The 19,710-nt window shown below is 35.4% G+C and overlaps 1 pseudogene; it reads left to right on the top strand.

Moving 5' to 3' along the window:
- Positions 1-2,087: 2,087 nt before the first annotated feature.
- On the top strand, positions 2,088-4,980 carry LOC131396673 (calcineurin B homologous protein 3-like; annotated as a pseudogene).
- The last annotated feature ends 14,730 nt before the right edge of the window (positions 4,981-19,710 follow it).

The following is a 19,710-nucleotide window of genomic DNA, read 5'->3' as shown; positions in this document are numbered from 1 at the left end:
AGCAACCCATTAAAGTGCTGAGCACATTTCTAATAAATGCCAAGCCCTCAATAAATGTTAACTGTTAGATAAGGCACAAAAGATCAATAGAAATTCATAAGTAAATAAGTGAAGTTTTCTATCAACATATGTTTTTCTATAAGGAAAAAAGTACCCAAAAACCCTGCAAAATATATGCATGATTTACCTCAATATTGAATCGTGGTCTTAAACTTTTAAAAATATATTGGAAATGATGAGTATATCAAGATAATTAAAAAATATACGGCATTCTATGGGGCTGGCCCAGTGGCATAGTGGTTAAGTTCACGTGCTCTGCTTCAGTGGCCCGGGGTTCGCAGGCTCAGATCCCGGGTACAGATCTATGAACTACTCATCAAGCCATGCTGTGGCAGCATCCCATATACGAAGTAGAGGAGGATGGGCACAAATGTTAGCTCAGTGACCAACTTCCTCAAGCAAAAAGAGGAGGATTAGCAACAGATGTTAGCTCAGGGCCAATCTTCTGCACCAAAAACAAACAAAAAAAGGCATTCTAAAATTAATAAATGAATTAACTAATTAAAATAATTTTTGTCAGCAGATGGTCTTAGATGGCAAAATATGTCACCTGACATGCAGAGATTGGGGTGGAACACATAGTTGAATATGTTTAAGAGTTAAATAAACAAAGCTACCCCTCTTATGTAAGTGTCTACAATCCAAAGAAAAACAAGTATAGTTTTTTAAAGTGTAGGTAATTATTCGTGAAATTTGAATAATTCTCTCTTTTTAGTCTTAGAAGTGTTACTGAGCCAGGTTCATTTTTGCCTGTCGCGCAGAAAGCCATACACAGAGACAATGAGATTGCAGCAGAGAAAGGGTTTTAATCACAAGGCAGCCAAGTGAGGAAACAGAAGAACGAATCTCAAATCTGCCTTCCAGAAAATGGAGACTCAGGGATATTTATGGGGTAGAGGGCTAGATGGTCTGAAGTGTGGAGATAGATGATTGGAAGTGAGGAGAGGTGAGGTAATTGATGATCTGCACATGCATAATCAGACTTCATGCTTCTTTGTAGGACACATGTTCACAAAATGGTGCTGTTAGCATGACCTGAGGGTGGAGTTTTTAGCCTCTTGATGTCAAAAGGTCACCTATCGAGAATCTGCTTGGGCCCAGTTGATGGGTTGATGGTCTCAACCGGCCTGAACTGAACAAGGGGTTCTAATCCCGAAAAACAGCTCAAACATCCATTACAACGGTGACCCAGGCGCCAGGGAGATGTTATCTACAGGAATCTAGTCAGATAGCATATTGCCTAAACTGCACAGTTGACAATGGGTGGGTAAACATCTAAAAGCTATAATCAGTAATTACAAAAAAGAAAAAAACCTTAGTTACTAGCTACCTAATCATCAACGGCTAACTGTTTACCAGTTTCAGAAGCTCATATAGTCCAACCTGTTTTGGAATTTCTCAAATCAGTGTCCCTGAAAGTCAGCCTCTGGACTGTGATTGCCGCCAGTATGCTTGAAATTTAAAGATTTTATAAGATTGCCAGTCCTTTCATGTACACACAGAAAATAAACATCTCCTACCCCTAGCTCACCCCTCTAAGAGGAGTTCAGTACCACTTATCTGGTCTGAGAACAACTGAGAGTAGATTGTTTTGGGAAGGATAGTCTCTCCATCCTGAACCAGGGCGACACTAAATAACAGGCCTAAGTTTGCAAAGACAGGAAGTGACAGAGCCTAGAAATAAAAGAGATGGTCTGAGGGAGAGTCAGTTCTCTTAGGTTCTACACTGTTTTTCATCTCTCAGGAGGTCGGGCCTAACCACACTGTCATAAAATATTAAAGCGTTGGTAGAAGCAAAATAATCTAATAAAAAAAAAAAAGTATAGAGGTCTCCATTCCTAGGGAGATCAGTACCTGTAAATAAAAATTTATACAAATCTAATGCCAAAATAGTGTTTTTCAGATTTTCCTTTTAGGGGTGAATTATTCCCAAGTTTCAAAATAGGAATATAATTATACTCCAGTTTTAATCTGCTTTTATTTCTTCTTTTTATGCCTAAGTCACCCGCCCTGTGGCTCAGACCTGTCCCTGGCATCCCCCATCTGTTTTGGACCCAAGGCCTGACCAGCTGCTGCAGAGCCAATGCCACCCAGGGCCCTGCAAGGGACGTATTCCCCACGACCCCCGCCAGGGGCGCTGTGGGCACCGCCCACTCAGTCTGAGGAAGAGCGGGAGCTTGTGGGTGAGACTGGCTGCTCCCAGACCAGAGCTAGCAGCTCCAGCAGAAGTTCAGGCGGCTGAGTGGAGACCAGCCCACCATTCCAAGGAGAGCTTCAACAAAGTCCCTAACATGAAGCTTATCCAGATCCGATTCGAAATCGACCGTGTCCTCTTTGACAACAGGAAGCGGTGTAAGGGGTCCCGGGGCCTGGCCCACGAGATGCATTTCGAGGACTTTCTGTCCGTCGTGTGCTAACCTCCAGCCCATCCACACCGCCGTGAAGGAGCAGCAGGTGCAGCTGCGCCGGAAAGAGAAGCTGAGGTTTCTGCTCCACGCGTATGACTCCGACAGCGGCGCGTGATGCATCACCCTGGAAGAAGGTAGAAATGTGGTCGAGGAGCTGCTCTTGGGAAACGCGCACATGGAGAAGGATTCTGCTGGCTTCGCTGCAGGTGAGGCCGTGACCGAGGCAGCCAGCGTCTGCATGGGGCCGATGAAATCTGGTCAGGTGTAAGAGGGGATCACCTTTGACGACCTCCTGAAGATCTGGCAGGGGACAGACATCAAGACCAAGATGCACGTCTGCTTCCTTAATATGGAAACCATGGCCCTTTATCAGTGACCTGCCGCCTCCCCCATGGAGAACCTGCACCGTGCAGTTTCTGGGGCACTGGGATAGCTTGCCCACGTGGCCTGGAGCAGCTGAAGGCCACAGGAGTCCTTTTGTTACAGTTCTTGGAAGTTTTCTTGTTGGTATGTTCTTATTCTGTTCCATATTGGATTTGTGTATTGGAGGTGGGGGGCGGGGTGATGAGAGGGAGCCAAATAATTTATCTTTTAGTTTAGAGGTTGTTGGGCCATGATGAACCAAAGTCACACCTAACAAGGTGGACTGCACATCTTCCAGAGATTCTAGACTTTGACTAGGATACAGTAACTGGATGGGACATTGAGATTGACTCTCTGGGGGGGAGGTAAATACATTCCGTGCATGAGAAGAAGGTTACAAATGGATATTTAAAAGAAGGAAAGTGTAGACTCTAGCAGAACCTACTATTTGTCCCCTAATATCTTTTCTTTTTCTTCTGTGTTAATAGAATTTTTAGTTGAGCACATGGCTCCCAGTCAAAAGACTACATTTCACAAGATTACCTGCAGCTAAATGCGGTCATATGTGTGACTTCTGTTCCACAGCAGAGAAGCAGAAGTTTTACGTATAATTTCTACTCAGTGCCCTTAACACGAATAACCATGTCTTTCTATTACTTCTTTCTGTAGCTGGAATGGGGATAAAATGGCAGCCATTAGAATAAGCCTTTCAGACCAGAAGATGGAAGCTAGATGTTGAGGGTGACTGGCAACAAGGTAGATTGAATCTGGGCCCTGATGGCTTGATAGAGGAAAGCCTTGATAATAGAGGAACTTTTACATGAAAGAGAAATGAAAGAGAAGCAAACTTTTATGACATTTAAGCTCCTGTAAACTGTGGCTATTTCAATAGCAAAACCAACATCCTAACTAATATTATCAGATATTTGTAGATTAAATTTGTTTACTATGTGGCAGGTAAATTATTTAAAACTAGTATCTATGATAAAGAAAAAAATGTCTTCAAATATGTGGGCAAGAAAATAAAATGTCCACAAAGGAAATACAATCAATCTGGCTTCAAAGTCGGGTCATTATGGAGTATCTTCTCCAACGTTTGTTTGTCCCAAGTATGATATAAAAATTTTATAACCAGCGAAATTGTTGTTTGTATGTGAAGGAACTAAAAAACATTCTCAACTGGGAAAGGACTAGAAAATCTATTACCCACATTATTCCACCAATAGTTTTTTTTTTAATTAATAGAATGTGAATATTAATTACTTTGCTCCCAAAATTTATATGTTGAAGTCCTAACCCCCAGTACGTCAGAATGTGACCCTATTTGGAAATGAGATCATTACAGATGTAGTTAGTTAAGATGAGGTCGTACTTAATCTGTTATGTGGGCCCCTAATCTGATATGACTGGTATCCATACAAAAAGGAGAAATTTGGATACAGACATGCACTCACAGGAAAAACACCATGTGAAGATGAGGGCAAAAATGCAGTGGAAGCCAAAGAACCCAGATTGCCAGCAAATTATCAGAAGCTGGGAGAGAGACGTGGAACAGATCCTTCACAGCTCTCAGAAGGAACCAGCCCTGCCAACACTCTGATCTCAAACTCCTAGCCTTCAGAACTATACGACAATAAATTTCTGTTAAGACATCCAGTTTGTGGTACTTTGTTACAGCAGCCCTAGCAAACTAATACACTCACTCAATTGATATACTTAAAAAAATAAAGAAATAATGAATGGAAAATTATCATATAAAATGACTAATTATAAATATTGAAACCAGTTAAACATGGAAATAATCTCTAAATTTTTTGTAAATATGGTTACAAGAGAGAATGCAAATTTCAAAATGTTTTCTTGAAAGAGAAGTAATAATAAGACAAAATATGCATGCATGCATGTGAATAATTCAAATACCTTTATCAACTCCAATTTCCTTTGAGGTGTTTGCCCTCAACTCAGAATCTTCCTCCTTAAGTTCATAAACATAGAAATGTAAATATTTCTTTCAAGAAACATGAGTATATCAGCACACAGAACTGAAACAGCATTTACTCAGTAATAAAGCTCATGGTCACTGGAAATACACTTTGATTTCTAAAAAAACTGAGAAATTAATAAGTTGGACATGTGACCTTTATGATCTTTGGGTAAAGCCTTAAAATTTAAATATTGGGCTCTGAAATTATTTTTAAAGGGTAATGTATAACCGAATGTACAAGCATTTTATTCATACTTGATTTATACAGCAGATTTAACATTTATTCAACAAAGCTTTGCATATAATAATGAGTATGCTTGGTGTTTTTAAAAGCTTACTAAATACCACTAAAATAAAAAAAAAAGTGTTGGAATTGAAGTCCAATATTTAGCTCATTCCACATTATGAGTTTCTCTGCCTAAAACGGGCTTTATTTGAACTGAAGAAAACAAAAACATTTTGTGAACTTTATACAAATATTTTATTTCATATAGGTATTTATTATAAAAAATAAATAAAAACATGATAGTTAAATTATTTCCTCTCACCCATTTCTTTCTTTTTCATGAAGCCATTTATTTTTTTGATTCAGTTTTTGCTTAAACTCTGTTTCGTTTCTTTGATATTCTTTCAAATGTAAGTAGATTCTCCTGGCAGTCTCTAGTGACAAAGTAACTTATTTCTGCAGTAGCAATATTTTGTTATTTTACTAAGCTCATGCAGTAACCTGAAACTGTGCCACTGAGTCGGCTCTAAATATAAGTACTGCCTAACTTTCAACTTTTTATAAGCCCAGAAGATTCAGAACTTTTTTTCCTTTTGTGGCCTCTCAGGAATTCTAAAAACCCAAACTTACATTCACTTTATACTTTAGGCAAAAAGCTTGGCAGGGTTTTGATAATGTTGGGAAAACAAACTTTTAAAATACAGTCTCTGCAAGTTTTGCTCAAGATCAGATGACAGCTTAAAACAAATTTAAAAAAAAGATTTTTTGCTAATGAATCATCGTTGTCACTTCCAAAAGGATTGTATGACTTCAGTTAATAAAAGATTTACTTGTGCTCATGTGAACCTTCATTTTCTAAAGATTTGTTACCATACAAATGAACATTTATTTAGGAACTATGATGAAATAACCCAGCCACGCCTTTGTCCCTATAGTGATCATTTCTATTTAATGAACATGACAATAAGGCATGTTTTAGGTATTAAATTTTAAGTGTGAAAGCGATGAAGTTACTCTCTATTTGGAGGGGAGAGAATTTGTTTTTAATGGAAGACTTCTTTTTTTTAAATGATTTTTTTTCTATATTAAAAGAAACGTCTTCATTTCATATTAACACACAATAGCAAAAGGGGAGGTTTTCCAGGAGATCGTCACTCCGTTATGGAGTTCCAGGAGATACTTGTTGTTCCAATTACAAGGTTATTACCCTAATTTATAACTTTTTTAGTAATGTGTATGATATTGACTAGGTCAATGATCAAGGTTAATATCCCCGTTTTACTGAAAGAAAACCCACAGACAGTATATTCATATTCTGGATGTTAATTAGAATTAAATGATATTTTTCATATTTGTATCACTTCATCCTTCTGTTTCTATTGTTTTGTGTTATTTTAGTTATACATACTGTGTTAATAACTTTAATTTCATTCATTCACTAATGGCTAGACTTAACGTTTTTCAGTATGAAGAACCATTTAGATCCATTTGAAGCCTTTAGAATCATTAACTATTTGACTTGAGATAAAAGAAAAAAAAGACATGTCATATTTAAACTCATATTTCTATTCTTTTGTGCCTCTAAAAGTTGTCAAAGTTCTCAAAATATTAACGATCACAAAAGTTTTATTTTGAATGCATTTATTTTAAATACAAAAGAAAAATATGTGTATTACACAGAAATAAAATAGAAGCTATTAATGAGCGAAAGGAAAAGATATCAGTAGAAGTGAATATACACATTTTTTTCTCATCTTCTGTTGGGACATAACTCCTGGCAATATTTTCACATGTACGTTTTCATTCTTTTGTTTCTGATAACAGCAAAAACAAAAACTCAAAAATTCCTCTGAGTTGATTGTGCAGTTCATTGTATTTGTACAAACTGGAGGTAATTTTACCTGTTCATGATAAATACCCTCAATTAAAAATTTAAAATTCAGTTGACGTTGAATGTCTATTTTTAAATCTTATTTTTAATATTAAAATAGATATATATTTATCTGAAATGAACATGTACTTGATTTTTATGTATTGCAATGCATTTTTCAGATCCTTTGGCATTCCCATGCAAATTCATAGGCCCAGATTAATTTAAATTATTCTAATTTCAAAAAGAATCAACAAACATTTTTAAGCTGGTTTTTCTCCTTTGTATTTTCACATTCTCAGTAATTCTTTACTCATATTGTTTTATAATCATGAATATTTTGTGAGAGAAGACTGTTATTAAGAATTCATCTGTTCTTAATTTACTCCTAACCTAAATCTAGAGCACAATGTTCTATTTGTAGTATCAGGACAGTTGGTTGATGTAAAAAGGGACTGATATTAATTACAGAAAATTGTCATCAAATGGAAAAGAAAAATGAAGAATCTTATGGAGGCTTAATCCTGATTACAGCTTAAAATTGCTCTCTCCATTAACACAATCGACACTCTCAACTAGCAAATTTTATAGAGGGACCAGATATTTTCCCTGGAAGATCTTTTTTCATTTTTATGCTTTTTTACTTTTTTTCTTTCTGCCAGTGTAGCAATTGTGAACTTTTGAAGGCTAGTGTAAAACTTCATTTAGAAAGTATTAGGAAAAGAGGCCTACCTAGTTATTAACATTTTTCGTTTTTTACTATGCATATGTCCAGTGGTTGTAAAACAGCAGCTACACAAATCCACCAACACAAATATTTTAAATATAAATTTAACATGAAAAGATGATATTAGCCAATGTAAACAGACACTAGATATACACATTTTAACCATGTGAATTGGCTTAACTTCAAAGGATCAGAGAGACATTTGGTAAATAATCATTTCCAGTACATTAGGGCACTGGAACCTTCGTGTTTTGGGAAGAGATAATTCATCCCATTTTGGTGAGCAATTTTCTCACTATAGAGCTGAATTACTGTACAATCAGATCCCGTACTCTATGTTCACGGGACACCCAGTCTGAGCAATTAAAGGTATTTCAAAAATATTTCAGCTACCTTCATAACTCCATATGCTGCATTAGTCAGTAGTGCATTGCATCATCTAGTCAGCAGTTCACTAAGTTTATACTAACTTATCTCCCTGGGCAAACTAGGATATGAATTTTTTACAAACTAAGGAGTAGTATACAATCCTTGTACAATATCACACTATCAGCACATCTATTTACCCTTATATCCTGAACTCTCTGCAGGCAACAGATAAGAAAATACAACTCTAATATTGATATTGAGGACAAAGAAAGTTTTAAAAGCTTTTTTTCATCAATTAAAAAAAAGGAAAAAGTGTTATAATTTGAAAACAGTTTTGTATTTTCTAAGGACTTCAGGTAGTTAACTTTTTATATTAAATATTGGGTTTCACATTAAAACCTTTGAGATTCAATCTCTTCACTCAATAGCTTCAAGGTGTTCACCTATAATTTCAATGTCACTATTTCCAGCCAAGAATATGATCAAGCAAAAATCAAGGGAAAGCTTATGGTTAGAGAAAATGATATTCAAGATTTTTGGCATTCTTCTTCTAGATCAACAGCTATTTTCACAGTTGCGGGGGTTCTAATGAATTTTTTCATATATAATATTTTGAGGGGGTGGATATGCCTTTTATTGGGATATAATTTACATACTATAAAATTGATCTATTGTACAGTTAATTGAATTTTAGTATATTTATGGAATTATACAAGTTATGCAGAGTATAATTTTAGAACTTATCCATCACATTAAAAACAACTTTGTGCTCAGTTATAGCCACATCCCATTCTACTTTCAACACTGGGCAACCAATAATCTATTTTTTCTCTATAGATATGCGTTTTCTGGACATTTCGTATAAATGGAATCATACAATATGTGTTCTCTTATGGCTGGCTTCTTTTACTCAGCATGTTTATTAGGTGCATTCATGTTGTAACATGTTTCAGTACTTTATTCCTTTTTATTTGTTCTTATGGTTTTTAACGTGATTCAAATCCTTTTGTTTCCAGTGGAAATAGCTTTGTGTAGAGATATGTGTAATTTTCACCTCTTGGGCTACTTTTTGATGGAACTGTTGACCTAAGACAGATAAAAGTTCCATTTTTTTTTTATAACTTAAAGAAATAAAAGTATAAAATGTCATGATGAGGACAAAGAAAGGAAAATTTAAGTCAAGAAAGACAATGTTATAGAGCAGGTAGTGAGGGTAGTCATTGTTTGCTTTAAATTTCATTTTAAATAATTATGTTTATGATCGCCTTCTAAGATTAATTGTACTACACTAGTTGTTGATTGTGTGTAAGTAAAATTTGTCTTTTATGGACTGGTTGCTATTCATATCTTCAATAGCAAAGTCTAATCTCCTCCTCTTTATTTAAGTTTGGGTGTTTTAGCCCCTCATATAAAAGAATTATGTGATTTAAAAGGATATATGGTGTTACCAGGACAAATATTTGAAATATGTACAGATCTGGAGTGACTTTGCAGATCTCAAAAAAGGATGTATTTATTTTATAAATGTATAAATATTTATATATTGAAAAAATAAAATTTATGAATAATATACTTGAAGGGGTTGTGATGACTAAAGAAGATTGGTATCCCAGCTGCTGAAAGGAATTATGGAGAATGAGTGAATTTTCTATGTTAGTTCAAACATCTTTATAGTCATATTTTAAATATATAAAGTCATATTTTAAATAGGACATAGAAATGAGCATAAAAAGGTTTAATTTACCTTTAATACTTTTTGTTTTCTCTAAGTGACGTCAATAATTGATACAAATTTTGGAGAGGATGTCCTGTAAATTTTGAATAGATTATGTAAAGTATGTAATGGTTAATTTGTAATATCAAAAATAAGTTTAAAAACCACTTATAGGGTGAAAGCTCTATTATATTTCCCATATAATAGCAGTATATATTTTTAACAAAATATATTTCAAATATTTAAATTTTAATATCCTACATAATCCATCTAGGCTGTATTGAACTCAAAAAGTTTCATGATAATAAGCCCATTCCATTTTTTCTGTCAGTTGTACAAATCTTATACACCTATAAGGAGCTAAGAGGAATATCTGGACTCATTTTGGTACAGAATTTCTACATCATTCCTATTATGAAAAATGAGTTTGTATTCCTGGTATTTGCTATTGTAACAGACGTCACCTTAGATGAAGTATCCTATTCCAACAAATTATTTGAGCACCTACTCTGTTCCAGATACTATGTTAGGGTGTATATTTCCTTTGGGAAATATGATGAAGTATCTTCCCTGAGAAAGGACATAGTGTAGTACTTTAAGGCACAGCTTCTGGAAAGAGATTTCCTGGGCTCAAATCCTACATCTGCTACCCTTTAGCCTATAACCTCATATTATTTATTTAACAATTTCAAGCTGCGGTTCCATAGCCAAGAAGAGAGATTTCCTTCTTCCTATGGTTGTTGTGTGAATATAAAGAAGTAATATAGACAGTGTCTGATATATACAATCAACACAGTGATGTATAGAAAAAACTTCCACTTACTCACTAATGGTGTCTCTTAATCTAACCAAATATGATATTATTATTTATTCAAGAAGGATCTTGAAACATGGAGAATGATATCCATGGTTTTCATAATTCAATTGACAACTTCTAATATAACTCCTCTTCAAAATAAATAGGACAAGTTTATTTGAATACCATAATTCAAATGTAGGGACTGTAATCAATAGAACCTAAATCAGTGAAGACTTAATCAGAACATAATTGGCTGAATATCACTAAAAATTTTGTTTATGCTTTGAGAATGCTGAGAAAAAATTCTCACAAGGGCAAGTCATCTTGAGATATTATGTTTTGCAAAGCTTGAAGTATCCATTATTCATCTATTTATTAATTCGATGAGTATCTATTTATTGCCTACTCTGCAACAGGCATTGTCTCAGGCATTAGGTATGCAAAAGTGATTGTGTAGAAAATAAGGGAGCACAAAATTTTGGTAATAGTAAGTCTAGCTAGAGATCACTTGCAAAATAATTTTTATTTCCCCCAGAATTTACTTTATACTTCTCTGTAAGACATGACTCTTTTCAATTATGTGTGGATTAAATATAATATGCAGACAGGGTGCCACTAAAATAAATAATTTTGTGTTCACAATTATATATTAGACAATATGTAAATTCATTGTTTTCTATGTATTGCAAATATTCTGTACATTCACTTAAATATTCTCTGCAAACGAGTGAAAAGTACTTTAGTATACTTTATTATTCCTTTGGAGTCTAACTTAACGTCCATTGACAACTCCATACATTTCGTAAGGAATAAAGTAATGATATTTTAGGTTAGACCTTCATGGATAGTAAACATCACCCTGAATATAAACTAAGCACATCCAGAGACTTTATATCAGTAATGGTTGAGTTATCTTGAAAAGATAATTGCTTTGAATAATATCTCATTTTTACTCTGAATGTAGGTAACTTTTTTTTTTTGTGGTAACACTGATTTACAGCATTATATAAATTTCAAGTGTACATCATTATATTTCGATTTCTGGTAGGATTACACCATGTTCAACACCCAAAGACGAGTTACAATCCATCACCACAAGTGTGCCTAATCACCCTTTTGCCCTCCTCCCTCCCCCCCTTCCCCTCTGGTAACCACCAATCCAATCTCTGTCTCCATGTGATTGTTTGTGGTTGTTTTTATCTTCTACTTATGAGTAAGATCATACAGTATTTGACTTTCTCCCTCTGACTTATTTCGCTTAGCATAATACCCTCAAGATCCATCCATGTTGTCACAAATGGCTGGATTTCATTGTTTCTTATGGCTGAGTATTATTCCATTGTGTATATATACCACATCTTCTTTCTCCATTCGTCCCTTGATGGGCACTCAGGTTGCTTCCAAGTCTTGGCTATTGTGAATAACGCTGCAATGAACGCAGGGGTGCATGTATCTTTACACATTCGTGTTTTCATGTTCTTTGCATAAATACCCAGCAGAATACCTGGATCCTATGGTAGTTCTATTCTTAATTTTTTGAGGAATTTCCATACTGTTTTCCATAGTGGCTGCACCAGTTTGCACTCCCACCAGCAGTGTATGAGAGTTTCTTTCTCTCCACATCCTCTCCAACACTTGTTTTTTCCTGTCTTGTTAATTATAGCCATTCTGATGGGAGTGAGGTGATACCTCATTGTAGTTTTATTTGTATTTCCTTGATAGTTAATGATGTTGAACATCTTTTCATGTGCCTGTTGGTCATCTGTATATCTTCTTTGGAGAAATATCTGTTCAGATCTTTGGCTCATTTTTAAATTGGGTTGCTAGTTTTTTTGTTGTTGAGATGTGTGTGTTCTTTATATGTTTTGGATATTAGCCCTTTATCAGATATATGATTTGCAAATATCTTCTCCCAATTGTTAGGTTGTCTTTTCATTTTGTTGATGGTTTCCTTTGCTGTGCAGAAGCTTTTTAGTTTGATGTAGTCCCGTTTGTTTAATTTTTCTGTTGTTTCCCTTGCCCTGTCAGACATGGTACTTGAAAATATGCTGCTAAGACTGATGTCGAAGAGCGTACTGCCTATGTTTTCTTCTAGAAGTTTCATGGTATCAGGTCTTACATTCAAGTTGTTAATACATTCTGAGTTAATTTTTGTGTATGGTGTAAGATGATCTACTTTTGTTCTTTTGCATGTGGCTGTCCAGTTTTCCCAACACCATTTATTGAAGAGACATTCCTTTCTGCATTTTAAGTTCTTGGGTCCCTTGTCGAAAATTATCTGTCCATGGATGTGTGGGTTTATTTCTGGGCTCTTGATTCTGTTCCATTGATCTCTGTATCTCTTTTGGTGCCAGTACCAAGCTGTTTTGATTGCTATAGCTTTGTAGTATATTTTGAAATTAGGGAGTGTGATACCTCCAGCTTTGTTCTCTTTTCTCAGGATTCCTTTGGCTATTCAGGGTCTTTTGTTGTTCCATATGAATTTTAGGATTCTTTGTTCTATTTCTATGAAAAATATTGTTGGAGCTTTGAAAGGGCTTGCATAGAGTCTGTAGATTGCTTTAGGAAGTATGGACATTTTAACTATGTTAATTCTTCCAATCCAAGAGCATAGAATATCTTTCCATTTCTTTGTGTCTTCTTCAATGTCTTTCAGCAATGTTTTATAGTTTCAGTGTACAGATGTTTCACCTCTTTGGTTAAGTTTATTCCTAGATATTTTATTCTTTTTGTTGCAATTGTAAATGGGATTGTGTTTTTAATTTCTGTTTCTGCTGCTTCGTTACTGGTGTATAGAAACGCAACTGATTTTTGTATGTTGATTCTGTATCCTGCAACTTCACCGTATCCATTTATAATTTCTAAAAGTTTTTTGGTGGATTATTTAGGGTTTTCTATATATAAAATCATGTAATCCACAAATAGTGACAGTTTCAGTTCTTCTTTTCCAATTTGGATGCCTTTTGTTTCTTTCTCTTGCCTGATTGCTCTGGCTAGGACTTTCAGTACTATGTTAAATAAGAGTGGTGAGAGTGGGCATCCTTGTCTGGTTCCTGTTCTTAGAGGGATAGCTTTCAGTTTATCTCCATTGAGGATGATATTATCTGTGAGTTTGTCATATATGGCCTTTATTATGATGAGTTACTTTCCTTCTATACCCATTTTATTCAGAGTTTTTATCATAAATGAATGCTGTATCTTGTCAAGTGCTTTCTCTGCATCTATTGAGAGGATAATGTGATTTTTATTCTTCATTTTGTTAATATGATGTATTGCGTTGATTGATTTGTGGATGTTGAACCATCCCTGCATCCCTGAATTAAATCTCACTTTGGTCATGGGGTATGATCTTTTTAATGTATTGTTGTGTTCGATTTGCTAGTATTTTGTTGAAAGTTTTTGTATCAAGGTTCATCAGTGATATTGGCCTGTAATTTTCTTTTTTTGTATTATCCTTGTCTGGTTTTGGTATCAGGGTAATTTTGGTTTTGTAGAATGAGTTAGGAAGCTTCCCCTTCTCTTCAGGTTCTTAGAAGAGTTTGAGAAGGATAGGTATTAAGTCTTCTTTGACTGTTTGGTAGAATTCACCAGGGAAGCCATATGGTCCTGGACTTTTATTTTTTGTAAGGTTTTTGATTACTGTTTTGGTCTTCTTACTGGTGATGGGTCTATTCAAGTTCGCTATTTCTTCTTGATTCAGTTTTGGAAGGCTGTATGATTCTAAGATTTTATCCATTTCTTCTAGATTATCCAATTTGTTGGCATATGGCTTTTCATAGTGTTTTCTTATAATTTTTTGTATTTCTGAGGTGTCCATTGTAATTTCCCTCTCTTCATTTCTGATTTTATTTATTTGAGCTTTCTCTCTTTTTTTCTTGGTGAGTCTAGCTAAAGGTTTGTCAATTTTGTTTATCTTTTCAGAGAACCAGTTTTTGGTTTCATTGCTTTTTTCTATTTTTCTTAGTCTCTATTTCTTTTATTTCTGCTCTGATTTTTATTATTTCATTTCTTCTACTGATTTTCGGCTTTGCTTGTTCTTCTTTTTCCAGTTCCTTTAGGTGCATTGTTAGATTGTTTATTTGAGATTATTCTTGTTTGATGAGGTAGGCCTGTATTGCCGTAAACTGTCCTCTTAGAAACGCTTTTGCTGTATCTTACAAATTTGTAGTCTCTTATTTTCATTTTCACTTGTCGCCAGGTATTTTTTGATTTCTCCTTTGATTTCTTCATTGTCCCAATCATTGTTCAGTAGCATTTTGTTTAATCTCCACGTATTTGTGGCTTTTCTGAGTTTCTTCTTGTAGTTGATTTCTAGTTTCATACCATTGTGGTTAGAAAAGATGGTTGGTATTATTTCAGTCTTCTTAAATTTATTGAGACTTGCTTTATGGCCTAATATGTGATCTATCCTGGAGAATGTTCCATGTGCATTTGAAAAGAATGTATATTCTGTGGTTTGGGGATGGAATGTTCTGTATGCATCTGCTAAGTCCATCTGTCCTAATGTGTCATTTAAGGCCAATGATTCCTCATTGATCGTCTATTTGGATAATCTATCCATTGATGTAAGTGGAGAGTTAAAGTCCCCTACTATTATTATGTTACTGTCCGTTTCTCCTTTTATGTCTGTTAATAATTGTTTTATATATTTAGGTGATCCTATGTTGGGTGCATAGATATTTACGAGTGTTGTATCCTCTTGTTTGATTGTTCCCTTTATCATTATGTAGTGCCCTTCTTTGTCTCTTGTTACAGTTTTTGTTGTAAAGTCTATTTTGTCTGATATAAGTATTGCTACATCAGCTTTCTTTTCATTGCCTTTTACGTGGAGTATCTTTCTCCATCCCTTCAGTTTCAGTTTGTCAGTGTCTTTAGGTCTCACAGCATATATATGAGTCTTGTTCTTTTATCCAATCAGCCACCCTATTCCTTTTGATTGGAGCATTTAGTCCATTGACATTTAAAGTAGCTATTGACAAGTAAGTACTTATTGCCATTTTGCTCCTTTTTTTCTGAGTATTTTAGTAGTTCTTCTACTAATAGTTCCTATTATCATGGAAATAGGTAATTTTAGTACTTTTGTCTTTTGACCGTCACTTTAGCTTCATAGGTGGTTGATCTGCTACCTTTACTGTATTTTTGCCTTTACCAGTGATTTTATTGCTTTTTTTTTTTGGATAATTTTCTTATTCCTATTTGCAGTCTTCTCTTTCCCACTTAAATCAGTCCCTTTAGCATTTCTTGTAAGACTGGTTTCTTGGTGATAAACTCCTTTAATTTTTGCTTGTCAGAGAAACAACTTATCTCTCATTCCATTCTGAATCATAAATTTGCCGGGTAGAGTATTCTTGGCTGTAGGTTTTTTCCTTTCAGCACTTTAAATATATCCTGACACTCCCTTCTAGCCTGTAAAGTTTCTGCTGAGAAGTCAGCTGATAGCCTTATGGGGTTTCCTTTCTATGTTACTTGTTGCTTTTCTCTTGCAGCTTTTAGGATTCTCTCTTTAACTTTAATTCTGGACTTTTTATTGTAATGTGTCTTTTTGTGGGCTTCTTTGTGTTTATCTTGTTTGGTACTCTCTGTGCATCCTGTACCTGGATGTTTATTTCCTTTCTTAGGTTAGGAAAGTTTTCAGCGATTTTTTCTTCAAATAGATTCTCTGCTCCTTTGTCTCTCTCTTCTCCTTCTGGGACACCTATAATATGAATGCTAGTGCACTTGATGTTGCCCCAGAGGTCCCTTAGAGTGTTCTTGTTCTTTTTAATTCTTTTTCCTTTTATCTGTTCAGCTTGGGTGATTTTCTCTATTCTTTCATCCAGCTCACTGATCTGTTCTTCCATACCATCTACTCTTCTATTGAGTCCCTCTAGTTGAATTTTTCATTTGCAGTATTGTTTTCTTCATTTCTGATTGGTTCTTTTTTATATTTTCCAATTCTTTGTTGATGTTCTCACTGAGTTCCTCCATTCTTCTCCCAAGATCAGTGAGCATCCTTATGACTTTTTGTTTGAAATCTTTGTCAGGTAGATTGTTTATTTCATTTCGTTTACTTCTTTTTCTGGGGTTTTGTCCTGTTCCCTTAATTGGAAAGTATTCCTTTGTCTCCTCATTTTGCCTCTTTCTCTGTGCTTATATCTATGTATTAGGTGGGTCAGCTATGTCACCTGATCTTGGAGAGGTGGCGTTATGTAAGAAATGCCTTAGGAGGCCAGGCAGTGTGCTTCCCTCTTGTCAACAGTTCCAAATGTTCCAGGAGTGACCCCTATGTGGACTACATGTGTCCTGTTGTGGCAGGGTTGCTCTTGCTTCAGGTGGCCAGGGAGGCTAGGCTGTTCCCCTGGCCAGCTGGTTGTAATGCTCAGCTGTGCGTGGCTGCTACAGACCCTTCAGTCACTTTATCAGGCATGGGGAGCCCCAGCACAGTGGGCTGCAAGGTCTAATAGTACATTCCTGGTGCAGTTTTTCTGTTAAATGAGTAGGTCCCCAGAGTGGCTGATTGCTAGGCTCACGGGTTTACAATTGCTGTGGGCCTCAAGCCAGCAAGACTCTTATCAGCTCTCTGGGGATTGCAGCTGAATGGAGCCAGCCCCAGGCGTGGCAGCACACCATTGTTTCAGGCTTTGGAAGGTGAGACCCATCCCCTATGTGGCTATTTGAGAAACACAAGTCTTCTGCAGCTGACAAGCCCCTCCACCCACATGGCCACACACACTGTCAACACAGTCTTGCCCTGTGTGTGCACGGGAGGAGGTGAGTTCAGAGTCTGCCTTCACTGCTATCTTGACACCTCTTCTCGTAAGTAACTTATTTAAGAAGTTCTGGCCCAGAAGTTTTGAGATATACTAACATTTAAACGAAGGCAGGAAAATATATATAAAGGCACAAAGATGAGAGAACAGAAGTAGAGCCCATATCCATAGCAATGTATTTGACAGCTCAGAAATGGAAAAGAGGGAATAAAGAAGACAGCCTACCATTACCACTTACCATGTGGGAAACAGAAAAATAAAGTCTGAGAAGGTAGGATAACAGGTCATTAAGGATCACATATGTCATGCTAAGTATTTTAGACATCATCTTAATCTAGACAGCTGACATTTGTTGACATTCTTCAGAATGAAAGTGGCATGATCACACTTGAGTTTGAGTTTTAAAATAAGCACTTTCTTAATTGTGAGGAAGAAGAATCCACACGGTGCAATACTGAGGGCAAGAAAACATTTAAGAGATTTGTGAAATAACGTGATCTATATACAAAGCAAGATTAGTTATAACTTTATGCAAAATATTGTGCCTTTTGTTATGAATTTTAAGTTATCTAGATAAAATGATTATGTGGATATGACGAAAACTGTACCTGTGGGATATTAATGTGACATGGTCACTTCTATTTGGAAAAAAATGAGTAAAATAACTTAAATTTTGTTTATTCCTAGCAGAATTTCCCTGAGTTTTTTTTGTTTGTTTTTTTTCGCTGAGGAAGATTTGCCCTGAGCTAACATCTGTTGCCAAACTTTCTCTTTTTTTTGCTTGAGGAACTTTAGCCCTGAGCTAACATCTGTGCCAATCTTCCTCTATTTTGTATGTGGGTCACTGCCACAACATGGCTGATGAGTGGTGTAGCTCCATGCCTGGGATCCAAACTCATGAACCTGGGCCACCAAAGCAGAGTGTGCTGAACTTAATGACTCTGCCATGGGGCCGGCCTTTCCCTGAGCTTTTAAAGGTTAATAAGTACTATGAATTTCCAAGAGGGAGATACACAATAACAACATTTTTCAAACTTCTTTGACCAGTGAAACATCTGCATCCATTCAGACTCTTGAGATTTTATTACATATGGCACAATTTAGAAAATGTGGCATGTTCTAATGAGTCAACAATATGATAGGCAGTATTGAAGATGGATGCAACCACCATAATAAAAGTGTATATAAAAGAACTGACTAGACCTTGCAGTGGTAGCTATCTCAAGGACTAATTTACAAATGCATTTTCAATATTTTTTCTAAATATTATTATAGGTTAATATATTCCCCAAGGTTCAATTAAGGAACTAGGATGCGTCACAATTTCAATCAAGAAGAGAATAGTCTAAAGTGTAGTGAATTTATAATGTGCACAAGGCAATATTATCATAATGAAATAGTTGTGATCTGTGTAGACTAGTAAAACAACAGTTTGTCACTGTGACATCAGCCCCATCTTGGACACAGGGCACCATGATCTAAATGACTAGACCATCAATTAAGTAGTTACAATATTATTCTGCCACAGTACAAGGCAAAAATGTCCCCTTTCACCACTCCTTTTCAACATTGTGCTGGAAGTACTAGCTAATGCAATAAGATGAGAAAAGAAATAAAACATATACAGATTGGGAAGGAAGAAATAAATCTTTGTTCACAGATGACGTGATAGTTTATGTACAAAATCTGAAAGAATCGACAAAAAAAAATCCTAGAACTAATAAGTCACTTTAGCAAGATTGCAAGATACAAAATTCATATACAAAAGTCAATCACATTCCTATATAAGAGCGATGAACAAGTGGAATTTGAAATAAAAACACAGTACTTCTTACATTAATATCCCCAAAATGAAATACTTTGTTATAAATCTAATGAAAATATGTACAAGATCTATATAAGGAACACTACAAAACTCTGGTGAAAGAAATCAAAGAAAAACTAAAAGAATGAAAGATATTCCATGTTCTTGGATAGGAAGATTCAATACCATCAAGATGTCAGTTCTTCCCAACTTGATCTATAGAGTCAATGCAATCTCAATCGAAATCACAAGAAGTTATTTTATAGATATCAACAAATGTATTCTAAAGTTTATATGGAGATGCAAAAGACCCAGAATAACCAAAACAATATTGAAAGAGAAGAGCAAAGATGGAGGACTTACACTACTCGACTTCAAGACTTACTATAAAGCTACAGTAATCAAGACAGTATGTTATTGGTGAAAGAATAGACAAATAGATAAATGGAACAAAAGAGAGGCTAGAAATAGACACCCCAAAAATATAGAAAACTAATCTTTGACAAAGAGCAAAGGCAATACAGTGGAGCAAAGGTAGTCTCTTGAGCAAATGGTGCTGCAACAACTGCACATCTACACACAAAAAAATGAACCTAAACATAGATCCTACACCCTTCACAAAAGTTAACGCAAAATG

Source organism: Diceros bicornis, chromosome 33 (genome assembly GCF_020826845.1).
Source record: "Diceros bicornis minor isolate mBicDic1 chromosome 33, mDicBic1.mat.cur, whole genome shotgun sequence".
Classification (NCBI taxonomy): domain Eukaryota; kingdom Metazoa; phylum Chordata; class Mammalia; order Perissodactyla; family Rhinocerotidae; genus Diceros; species Diceros bicornis.
The sequence above is the reverse complement of the archived record's forward strand: the minus strand, read 5'-3'. Positions and strand labels throughout refer to the sequence as shown.